Source organism: Marmota marmota, unplaced genomic scaffold (genome assembly GCF_001458135.2).
Source record: "Marmota marmota marmota unplaced genomic scaffold, marMar, whole genome shotgun sequence".
NCBI lineage: Eukaryota > Metazoa > Chordata > Mammalia > Rodentia > Sciuridae > Marmota > Marmota marmota.
Genome location: NW_026000016.1, coordinates 3,900,672 through 3,913,066, shown reverse-complemented (window position 1 = coordinate 3,913,066; position 12,395 = coordinate 3,900,672). Strand labels below are relative to the sequence as shown.

The 12,395-nt window shown below is 36.0% G+C and overlaps 1 pseudogene; it reads left to right on the top strand.

Moving 5' to 3' along the window:
• The first annotated feature begins 270 nt into the window (after window positions 1–270).
• LOC107140231 lies at window positions 271–8,976 on the top strand (annotated as a pseudogene).
• The last annotated feature ends 3,419 nt before the right edge of the window (window positions 8,977–12,395 follow it).

Genomic DNA, 12,395 nt, shown 5'->3' with positions numbered 1-12,395 from the left:
AGAGAAGAAAAGCTTGCTCTAAAACTTTCTGGACTAATTGAAGAAAAATGTGAACTACTTGAAAAAGTTAGCCTTGTTCAAAAAGACTATGAAGGCTTAGAGTCATCTTTAAAGAATGCCATTTTGGTGAAGGATTCAATAGAAGCAGAAAATTTGGAAGCAATATATGAAAACCTGGATAGGTCCATATCTAAACTTGAGGATGAGATACTCCTTCTAGAAAAAGAGTGAAAAGAAGAGAAAACTAAACATTCTCAACAGGATGAATTGATGGTGGATATATCAAAAAGGATTAAGTCCCTAGAAGATGAATCAAAATCCGTCAAATCACAAATACCTGAAGCTAAAACAGCCTTGAGAATATTTCAAATGAATGAAGAAGAAGTTACAGTAGCAATAAAAGTGACTTTGAATGAAAATTCCCAACTTCAGGAAAGTCAGAAACAGCTTTTATATGAAGCTGAAGTATTGAAAGAAAAAGTGAAGGGCCTTAATAAACAGAAAACACTTGAAGACTCCAAAGTACATGCAGAACAAGTTCTAAGAGATAAAGAAAACCACATTAAGTCTCTGACTGAACATTTGCTGCAGATGAAAGATTGGGCTTCTGTGTTTGAAGAAGTCTTAACAGATGATGGTAACTTGGAATTGGAAATGAAGAGTGTTGTACAAGGAGAAAGAGATCAAATTTTTACTTTATTTTCTGAATTAATTGAAACAAAGGAAGACCTTATAGAACATATTTAAAATCTTAAGACAGTACAAGCATCTTTGCAGTCAAAAAATACACAATTTAAAGGTGAGAATCAGAATCTTCAGCAGAAACTCAAAGTCATGATTGAACTACATCAAGAAAATGTAATGAAACTCCAAAGGAAATTAATAGGAGAGGAAAATTACCCAGTAGAGTGAGAAGAGAAACTTTACAAAATGGAGAAAAACATCAGCCATGCAACTGAACAGCTGGAGACCTATAGAAAGCAAGTCAAAGACCTTGAAGAAGAATTGGAGAGAACCATTCATTCTTATCAGGGGCCGATTATGTACTGTGAGAAGAAAGCACATGGTAATGAGTTGGCAGCTCAGAGTGCTGAAAGATACCTCAATGATTTAAGGAAACAAAATGCTCATGACAGACAAAACTTAACTGAAAATGAGTTTGAATTTAAACTTGTAGAAAAAGATCCTTCTGCAATCAGAGGTCCATTGTTTCCAGTGGATCCAAGTGTCAGTTCATGAGAAGAGGACCTTTTATTCCTCCACCTCCCCCAAGAAATATGTATGGAGCATCTCGAGAATATTTTCCACCAGGCCCACCACGCCCTCCATTCACAATGGGACCGTGGTTTTTTCCTCATTATCTTCCCCCAAGAGCTGAATTTCCCCCTTCTTTCTCCCCTGCATTCTGAAAGTAGAAGTGAGTTCCCTTCAGGGTTGATTCCACCCTCAAATGAGCCTGCTACTGAACATCCAGAAGCACAATAAGAAACCTGACAATAGTTTTGATCTGCCTTCAAAAGTAATATATCTCTGCTTTTACTCAAATGATTATATTTTTGCTCCAATTGAAGCTTAACAGAATTACAATTCTTAGAAGAGTATTTTGTAAATAAAGATGGTTTAAATATGAATCTTATGAGTAAATTATTTCCATTTTATTTTATTCTAGATAGTTACTTAATTCCATTAATTTACTATTACATAAGCAACAGTGGGAATATTATATACATAATCTTGCAGTCAGGGATATTTTAAAATCTAAACAGAGCTTGTGCCTTGATACAATTAAATGTACTTATTATAATTGTAGCAAATGTGAAAATAACTTTATGCTTAATGAAAGATTTTAATTGATTTCAAGTCTTATTTGGCATTGATGATAATAATAAAAATCAGTTTTTCTATAAAAGAAGAATAACTAGAGCATATTAAGAGTAAAAAAGAAAACACAACTAAGTAAACAGGAGATTTCAAATATAAAAAAATTCTAGTTCTCAGAAAACTTTTCAAAATTGGAAACCACATTTTAAGTTCACTGAGTCCCCATTGTCCCTTATATCCTTTATTTTATGCCCATTTTCAAAAAATTAAGAGTTGTATTCTGTTTTGGGATAGGTCCCCTTTTTATTTTTGTATTAAGAGGCATGTCTTGAGGGTATGGTGTGCTCATTCAATGAAGACGTGTGGTAGAATGGGGAATTCCATGGGTTAAATTATATTCCAATGAGTACAAAATTGTGCAAAAGCACAGGTTATATATTCAGGGACTTATCTGTCTTTAAATATGTAGCCTTGCCCATAGTGTCAAAGCAGAGTAATAAAGGAGAAATGTAAGCAGATACGTTTTTAGATCAATAGGTGGTAGCCCAGGTAAACCCAGAATGAGTATCAGTGGAAATATGAAGAAAGAAGTAAGGATGAAAAGGAGGGAAATGGGTAACATGCATTTGCCAAAGTGCATTAGAATGTAGGCTTCATGGATTTTCAGATTCCCACATAAGGGCCCAGAAGGGTGTACAGTGAGAACAGTTAATGATAATAGCATGAGCTTGTTGGGAAGAAATGGAAAAATCTTCTTTAGTGATTGTGCATTTTGATGAAAAATCCATGAGATTTTACAGCATATGAAAATAAAGGATAAAGGGATCTCACAGTGTATCTGTGTGGGTGTTATTCTCTGTCAGATGTCCAGGAATCTTGGTGTGGCTATGTATATGAGCAAGAAAGATGTGGGACATATGATGCAGTGAAAGAGTTTGAAGGGTTAAAAAAAAAGAGAGTAAATTGGAATCCAAAGGAGGGGATAACACAGCTACAGAAATATAAGGGACAGGTTTAGCAGTATATTAAAAATCTGTAACAATGTTTAAAGTAGTAGATATTAATCCCAGAGCCAGGATAATGGCAGTTAATTCAGCTTGCTGTGGAGAGATTTGAGGCAGTATCAAGGAGAAAGTAGTTGGGTGTCAGTTGTAATTTCTAATTTATTTAAGAAACTATATTGATGATGATTTATCCCAATTATTTTAAATTTAATTTACTTATTTTAATCATAAAATAAGACTATCAGAAAAATGTGATTAGCAATATTAATTATCTCTTCTCTGTTGAAAAATTTTCGAAGCAAGGGATGTTATATTACATTTTAGACATTTTTTAGAAATAAATATTTTATTGTCTGGCCATCTAGAAAAATTTGAGAGTTAGAATTTTAAAGACATCTATATTTTTATGTAATTAATTGATTTGAATTGAATTATTTGGCTCCATTTACTTGTTTAAATTTTAATTCATGAGTGCTAATTTGTTTAAATGCCAGTTTGATACCAAGTACATAATATATAGACAATAGGCCTGTATAATTGGAAATGCCAGGTATAAAATCTAATAGCCATGATGGACACTTAAACCAAAGGTTTTAGATAGCTGGCTATTTGTCCCTGATGGCTATCAGATTTATTCCCATCATCACCATGTTTATATTCTCCTAAGCATTTATTAAAAGAAATTTTTTGAATATATTTGAGGGTTAACCCTGGAGAAATTGGCCTTTGGACAAAGACAGAATGTAAAAACCTTTAGAGTTAGATAAAATAAGACTGATCAGAAAAATACATTAACTAACACAGAATATTAAAAAAAACTTAAATAGCCACCATACTAACTTCTTCATCAGGTCAGAGTGTACTTTTAGCTCAGATATAAGTCAGTTCAGATATAAACAATGTGGAAACCTGTGAAATTCTCAAAACAAAAAAAAATTTAAAAAAGAAAGCTTATACATTTGGTATCTATTTTTGTCTTTCTTTCCTGTAACATTAGAGAGGAACTAGTCAAGAAAGCCAGCTGAAAACAGATAAGATAGCCAGCCAAGCAGTTTGGATTTAAAAAGACACTTCTTCTCTTATTGTTTTGGGGAGCTGCCTCAGAAAAGATGTTAAGTCCTAATTCAAACAAAAGAGAGCTTTATTTACCTGGCCAGGGACTGTCTCCCACCCATAGAGACAGATGCTCTGTCGGAGAACCACAATTTCCTGGCCTGTGTCTTGGGAATTTAAGGATGAAAAAAAAAAAAAAAAAACCAACTCAGGGGCTTTTCTCAGCATCATGCAAGCAAGCAAGTTACAGAGGCTAAAGAAAGCAGTTAGCTTAATCACATCTTGGATCTGAACAAGTGTTGGACAACCATATCCTAAGTTTTACTGAGTGGGGGTGATAATCTATTTTAAAGTCATGTAGACCTATGAATGTACTCAAACCCAGGATGTAGCTCACCACGACCACCACCATATCCTGAGTTGGGTACATTCTGTGGGGTACAGGAAAACAATTTTTGAAAGAAGACATCTTTCATTTCAGTTCTCAGAAACAGCTCTTGTAACAGTTTATGTATATATATATATTATATATATATATATCAGCAAAATGGAGTCAAAAATCTTACATCTATAATCTATAATTTTTTACTAATCTATAACCTATAATTATACTCTTACTGACTTTTTTGATTAGTTTACACCCCAACATTGTCTTAACTGGTTTTTTATAAGCCTAGTAAATCTTGTAGGACCTGTAATTTATGTTTTGAATGTAAGACTAAGTGAGCTAGAGATCCAGCAGAAGCTAAGAAGTAAGGAAAACTGCTGTAACCATTTTTATAAGGTTATTTTCTTATTAAAAAAAATTTTGTTGAGTTGGACACAACACCTTTATTTTATTTACTTATTTTTATGTGGTGCTGAGGATCCAACCCAGTGCCTCATACATGCTAGGTGAGCGCTCAACTGCTAAGCCATATCCCCAGCCCCATAAGATTATTCTCTTAAAGCATGGTGTTGTAGATTATATTCTTTGAGGAGTTTTCTCCTTTTCTCTTCTTTGTTTTTGTCTTAAATCTTGGTAAATATGTTTTGAGGGTTATTGAGATTAGTATTTTCAGTTGATTTTTCCCAATGGTTATGCCACTGGGAAAATTATTAATAATAATCCCATCATTATTCATGACTGATAATCCCCTTTATGTTTACTGTGATGCCTTTTAAATTATACAGTAAATTCACTCCCCTTCTCATGCTGTTACTGTGCACTAAGTATTCTGTCACACAAGCATGTCTGTTATTGTCAACTGCTATATTTTAATGATCTGACATTTTAGAAATGTTCCAGTGTTTAGTAATAAGATGGTCCTCCCTCATTGCTTTTTTTTCTTCTAGAAGTTGTTCATCCTCTTCCTGACTATTGATTTCCTTCATATGAAATTACTTGTGGTATTTGATTGTATTTATTAATTCTCATAAGTAGCCTACATGGGAGAGAGCTACTATATTATTAGTATCCATCCACTTGAATTTGTTAACTTGGAAATTTATGCATGAGCCATTTTAGCATATTCTGTACTTTGAGGAATTATTAGTTACAATGAATTATAAGTATACATGTTTTCCTGAGTGTTTGAGCAAATTCATACAGCATTTAATTAGTATTCTAACAGCTGTCCTGTTCTAAAACAGGAATTATTTAGAAAGTGGTAGATCATAGTCCTTTGTTGTCTTGTTTAAACTTTTTTAAAAATAATCAAATTTGCAAATAAAACTTATAAGTTCTTTCCTTGAATCAGGTCCACATGTGTTAGTGTGGAAGAGTGCTAAGATTACTCTACTAAATCTGCTTCATCATTCAACATCTGAGAAACAAGGGAGTTTTACCTGGTTAATTTTAAAAAAGCCACAGTAAAGCCAGAAAATAGGGCCAATGTCTTAATAAATTACTGAACTTCCATTTGTGACCTCATTTGCTTAATTAAATTTATGGTAAATTTCTCAAAGTGATAACAGGAAGGATTTTGCAGTCTCATGCAGTTTAAAATAGAAAGCAAATTCAATATTCCAGTACACAGAGATGCTATTTAATTATTTATAATTTCTCTTACATCATTGCTGTACCAGTGTGTCTTTATTTAGTACTTTTGAATTTTCCATTTTAAAATTACTCAGCCTGTACCTGAGAGCACTTAGGAGACTACTCTGTTGGAGGTCCAGTGAGTTTATAGTTCTGCAATTTGAAAACACATGTAAGGGACTGGGGCAGTAGCTCAGTGGTAAAGTGCTTGTCTAGCACATGTGAGGTGCTGGGTTCAGTCCTCAGCACCACATAAAGATAAATAAAATAAAGGCATATTGTCCATCTATAACCATAAAAAATTAAAGAAAAAAGAAATAAAATACATGTAAATATGAAAAATGGTCAATAAAGGAAAAGTAGCATGTTAACTAATGAGAATACTAGTTATTAGACAGAAAGCAAGTCTACAAGTAACCATTGCAAAGCCTATGTGAGTAGGTATAAATGTTGGTTTATAGTTTAACAAATTCTAGTTAAATATTTGTTTCTTTCCCTTTCCACTTTCAAGGTTTAAACTGATTGCCTGTTAAAATATAATTGATTTACCCCCATGCAAATGTTTTAATGAAAGTGTACAGTGTGGCTTTCATTTAATTCTTTGTTAACTGGCAGTTGGTTTACTTCTTTAACAAACTGTCTTTCTCCAAGGAATCCATGTATCACAGGAGAATGATCATAGAGGTGGTGCCAGATGAGATTGCTAAGAAGCTTGGAACACCAACCTGTGGTCCAGTAATCATAAAGTTGATCTTTGCAAAACCAATTAATAGTAAAGCAGTTATAGAACAGACAACTCCTATCACATCAGTCATTGCAGGTAGGATTCTTTCACAGTCTACCCCTGGAACTCCATCAGAGACCATAACAATATCTGAAAGTGGTGTTATTGCATCAACTTTTAATTCTACAATGCAGATGCCAAATAAAATAGCCATCTCACCTTTGAAATCACCAAATAAGGCAATGAAATCAGCTGTTCAGACCATCACTGTTGGAGGAGTGAGCACATCAGAATTTAAGACAAGTATTCCAGAGCTGGGATTGTGGCTCAGGTAGAGCGCTCACCTAGCACATATGGGGCCCTGGGTTCTAGCCTCAGCACCACATAAAAATAAATAAATAAAAACAAAGGTATTGTGTCTGACTACAACTAAAAAAAATATTTAAAACAACAAGTATTCCTCTGTAAACTGCTCCCAATCCCCCTGGAAATGCTGGTAAATGTCCAGCAGATTCAAGTACCTGGAAGGAAGTTTCATTATGTCTGATTGGTTACTGCCACAACAGTCAGTATCTTAACCCAGTCAGAATCCCAGTACAAGCATTAAGCCTCTTTAGGAAGCAAAGCCAGTGGTTGTTAATACAATCTCAGTGCATATGTCAGTTCCATCAACCCAGCTTCATAAATAGTAACTAGCAGCCAACCACAGCAATGGCTTATTATGCCTTCCAGCCCACTGCCACAGATCCAGTACAACCTACCTAACCTGCCACCAGGTACTGTCCTGGCACCAGCTCCAGGAACAGGGATTGTGGGTTATGCAGTGCTTCCAGTTCAGTACATTTCTCAGCCACAGCAATTTTCATATGTGTGTATAGCAGTCAGCTCTAATTTTACTGGAACATATGGTATCCACACCCAGGCAAGTCTTCCATTCAATGGCATAATCCCATCAGTATCTGCCAGTTGGCCCAGAAAGCCCTGTAATTGTACAAAATCACTGTTTGAAATTATACTGTGATTGTTTTATAAATGGCTAATTTTATAACAATTGCAGTTGTACTAATTGTTATAACAATTTGGAACATGAAAATGAAAGGCAAAAAGCAATAAAGGCATGTCTTGACAGAAATACAGAAGATTTTTAAGCCTAAGATAGGGAAAGGAAAGGAGGAGAAGCATATCGATGTCATAGCAAGGGATGTAATTGCCAATGTCAGGATGTCTTAAAAACTACTGAGTGCTATGAGGCAAAAATAATGTGTTCCTCAATATGTAAATGTGTTGGCTGTAAGAATTTTGAAGAAAGCCCAGAAAGAAAGGCATGGATGCATTCGGCAGGTGAAGCTGAAGTAAGAGTGCAGCAAACAGCAGGAAGACTAAATTATCTTCTCAGATTATTTCAGACTTGCTTACTAGGCCAACACTGGCTTTGAATAGTGGAGGAGGAAAATTGCCATTTACATTTATTACTAAGGAAGTAGGAATTGGCTTCACACCAAGGCAGAGCAGGCAGACAAGAAAAGAGAATCAAAGGCAGCAACAGAGTGGATGATTCTTGAGGAATTGGGACAACGTTTGATGTGCACATCAACTCTGCAGGAAAAGTAACCATGAATTGCTAATTCTTGCACAAGACTGATAAATGGACCTGTACAGAAATGTTAAGGATGCTTGACTTTCTGAAATATAGTTTAACAATTACTATATTATAATTCAGTCCTTTTTTAAAAGAAATCTGAAATTATAATATTGAAAGAGAAGAAATTTTAAATGAGGAAATGAGACATTTTAAATCTTAGTTAATTCTATGCCCCTTCTAAATTGAATTTTTCTTTTTAAATTTTTTTCTTTACTATATTATATAGATTCTTAATTTCCTTAAGTGTCTTAAAAATCAAATGTCCTATTCTTCTGATTCTATTGACGAAAACATTTATAAATCACTATAATATAATTTATAAAGTATGGCGTAGTATGACTTTGTTCAGTAGAAACAGCCAAAGCAGTATTGGCTTTGCCCAGTCATTCTTTGGTTCCAGATTTAGAATAAACACAGATAGAATGTCTACATAATGGGGATCCAACATGGCGGCGGGTGTGGAAAAATCAGGTCTCTGACCTCTTCAGCTGCGTGGGCATAGGGAGTCTTAAACCGTCTAAATGCTGTTTGCTCAGGATCACTAGGCAATGCTGAGCTAACGTGGATCTGGGGTGAACAGTCTGCGCCTCTCAGAACACACACCGAGCCCGGATTGGCTGAATTCAGGCTCCCGTTCACCTTCTTCTCGCAGACAAACCGCTGTGACTCAGAGCTAAACAATCCCGCTGAAACAATGGGTCAGCCCTTCTGAACCTGCGGAGGTTAATACCAACCGAGCCTTCATAGGCAGTGGCCACAGGATTGAGACGGGGCTTGGGAGAGCTGGTCAGGACCCACCCATTGCATCGGTCACCTGGCAAAGGGGAACGAACTGTCACCATTTGCATGAGATACCACCATGGCAGAGAACTGACGTCACCAGAATGTGGCAGAGGAGATAACTTCATTGAAACCGACGGCAGCAGGTGTGTAACTCCCTAGCCTTCCCTCTCCACACAGCGGGGAAACCTCAAGGGCCCCTCCCAGCTCTCCCGTGAGCGCGATAGTCAGACCGAGGAAATCAGGAGGGGCGCAGGAACCATGGCTACCACTCCCACCAGTGCTGACAACTGGGTCTCTTGCACCAGCTACCGGGGGCATGGCTACTGGAGGGCAAGCAAAATATGCTGAGGGTTCTCAGCCCCAAGCTCCACAAACTTAGGATTTGAGGGAATGACAAACAGGGAGAGTGTGCCCAGTCATTCAAGAAAATAGGGCTCCTGGGAGCAGCAGACCTGGCGTGTAGCCAATATTGTGGTGAGCATCACTGGTGAGCATGGCCTAGCTGGAGGAAAAGTGGGGAAGTGACTAGACACAAGACAAGGCCCTAGGCACTCAGGATTGGAGACCCGCCCAGACGGGGAGGAGGAGCTGCTGCACAGTGATTGGTTCTTGCGTATTGAGAGGAGAAGCTTGGCCCAGTGGGCACAGCTCCACCTACTGGAAGAGAAGTTAATCGAACTCTAAGACTGCATTTTTTTTTAATTTGGGGTTTTTTTTCTTCATTTTTATTTATTTTATTTTTTTAATTTTTCTTAAATTTTTTTATTAGTTTTTTTAATTTTTTTCTTTTTTTATTTTCTAATTTTTCTTTTATCTTTTCATTTCTTTTCAATTTCCTTATTCTCCCTTCCTTGAATTCTACCTGTTTACTCTCATTCTCTTTAGTGACTTCTTCCCTTCCCTTCTAATACTTTTCCTCCCAAGCATCATGACGCTGTTTATGTGTAATTTACTAAATATGTATAGTTCAATGTTCCGAGGCGTTATATAGTGCTACCAATTCCCTAGCTACCCCCAAATACTCCAGACCATTCTGCTGTTAATATCCCTCATCAGTAGAGCAACCCTCCAAAGTTGCCAAGAGATACCATCCTCAATACCATCACATCATTCGACCTAAATATAAGTCCCAAGACCAAACCACAGACCGCTATATGCCATCAAAATATGTACACAGTTTAGGAAATGAATGAATCCGCATTAAAGTGCAACAAAACTCATCATTTCTAGTCATAGTCTCCCATCACAAAAGAGAGACCCCAGAGACACACAAAACCAAATAAATTTATAGGAGTAAACAGTAACTCAGCAGTCAAACAGAACAAGAAGTAACATGAGCAGCATGAAAAAGCAAGGAAGAAAAGGAGTACAAACAATGCAGGACAGCCTAAATACTAGGGGGACCTAGACGCATCAGAAGAATGGTCAAATAAAGAACTCAAGGAATACCTTAGACAGATGGAATGGAATCTTAAACAGGATATGAGACAGCAAATTCAAACAATGAAAGAACACATTTAAAATGAATTACATAAACAGATAAAAGAAGCAAAGAAGCATGTTATCAGGAGATAGAGATTATAAAAAAATCAAACAATAATTCTAGAAATGAAGGAAACTATAAACCAAATTAAAAACTCAAATGAGAGTATCACTAACAGAGTGGAGCAAGTAGAAGCCAGAACATCAGATAATGAAGACAAAATATATCATCTTGAAAAGAGTCTAGCCAACTCAGAAAGGCTGGTAAAAAATCACGAGAAAAACATCCAAGAGATATGGGATAACATAAAAAAACCAAACTTAAGAGTCATCGGGATAGAGGAAGGTATAGAGGTTCAAACCAAGGGAATGAGCAACCTGCTGAATGAAATAATTATAGAAAACTTTCCAGAAATAAAAAAGGAAACGGATATACAAATTGTAGATGCATACAGGACACCGAGCATACAAAATCACAGTAGACCAACGCCAAGACACATTGTTATGAAGATATCCAATATACAGAACAAAGAGAAAATATTAAAAGCTACAAGAGAAAGGAGGCAGATTACATTCAGGGGTAAACCAATAAGGTTAACAACGGATTTTTCATCACAGACGCTGAAAGCGAGAAGATCCTGGAACAACGTATTTCAAACACTGAAAGACAATGGATGCCAACCAAGAATTTTGTATCCAGCAAAATTAAGCTTCAGGTACGACAACGAAATAAAAATCTTTCATGATAAACAAAAGTTAAAAGAATTTGCAGCCAGAAAACCAGCATTGCAAAGCATCTTGAGCAAAACACTACACGAGGAAGAAATGAAAAACAATAACCAAAACCATCAGTGGGAAGTGCCTCTATAAAGACAGAGGGCGGGGGGAAAGCTAACCATGGAGAAACAAACTAAATTAAAAAAAAAAAAAAAAAAGAAGATAAATAATCAAACATGGCTGGAAGTACAAACCATATATCAATAGTAACTCTAAACGTTAATGGCTTAAACTCTCCAATAAAGCGACATAGGCTGGTAACATGGATTAAAAAAACAAATCCAACAATATGCTGCCTCCAGGAGACACATCTGATTGGAAAAGACATACACAGGCTGAAGGTGAAAGGTTGGGAAAAAATATACCATGCACACGGTCCTCGTAAGCAAGCAGGGGTGGCCATCCTCATATCGAATAAAATTGACTTCAAGACTAAATTAATCAAAAGGGATAAGGAAGGACATTATATACTGTTAAAAGGAACCATTCACCAACAAGACATAACAATTATCAATATTTATGCACCAAATAATGGTGCTGCGACGTTCATAAAACAAATTCTCCTCAAGTTCAAGAATCAAATAGACCACAACACAATAATTATGGGTGACTTCAACACACCTCTCTCACAATTGGACAGATCCTCCAAACAAAAGCTGAATAAAGAAACTATAGAACTCAATATCACAATCAACAACCTAGACTTAACTGACATATATAGAATATATCAACCATCATCAAGTGGATATACTTTTTTCTCAGCAGCACATGGATCCTCCTCAAAAATAGACCATATATTATGCCATAGGGCAACCCTCAGTAAATATACAGGGGTGGAGATAATACCATGCATTTTATCTGATCATAATGGAATGAAACTGGAAATCAATGATAAAAGAAGGAAGGAAAAATCCTACATCACATGGAAAATGAACAATATGTTACTGAATGATCAATGGGTTACAGAAGACATAAAGGAGGAAATCAAAAAATTCTTAGAGATAAATGAAAATACAGACACAACATATCGGAATCTATGGGACACAATGAAAGCAGTTTTAAGAGGGAAATTCATCGCTTGGAGGTCAT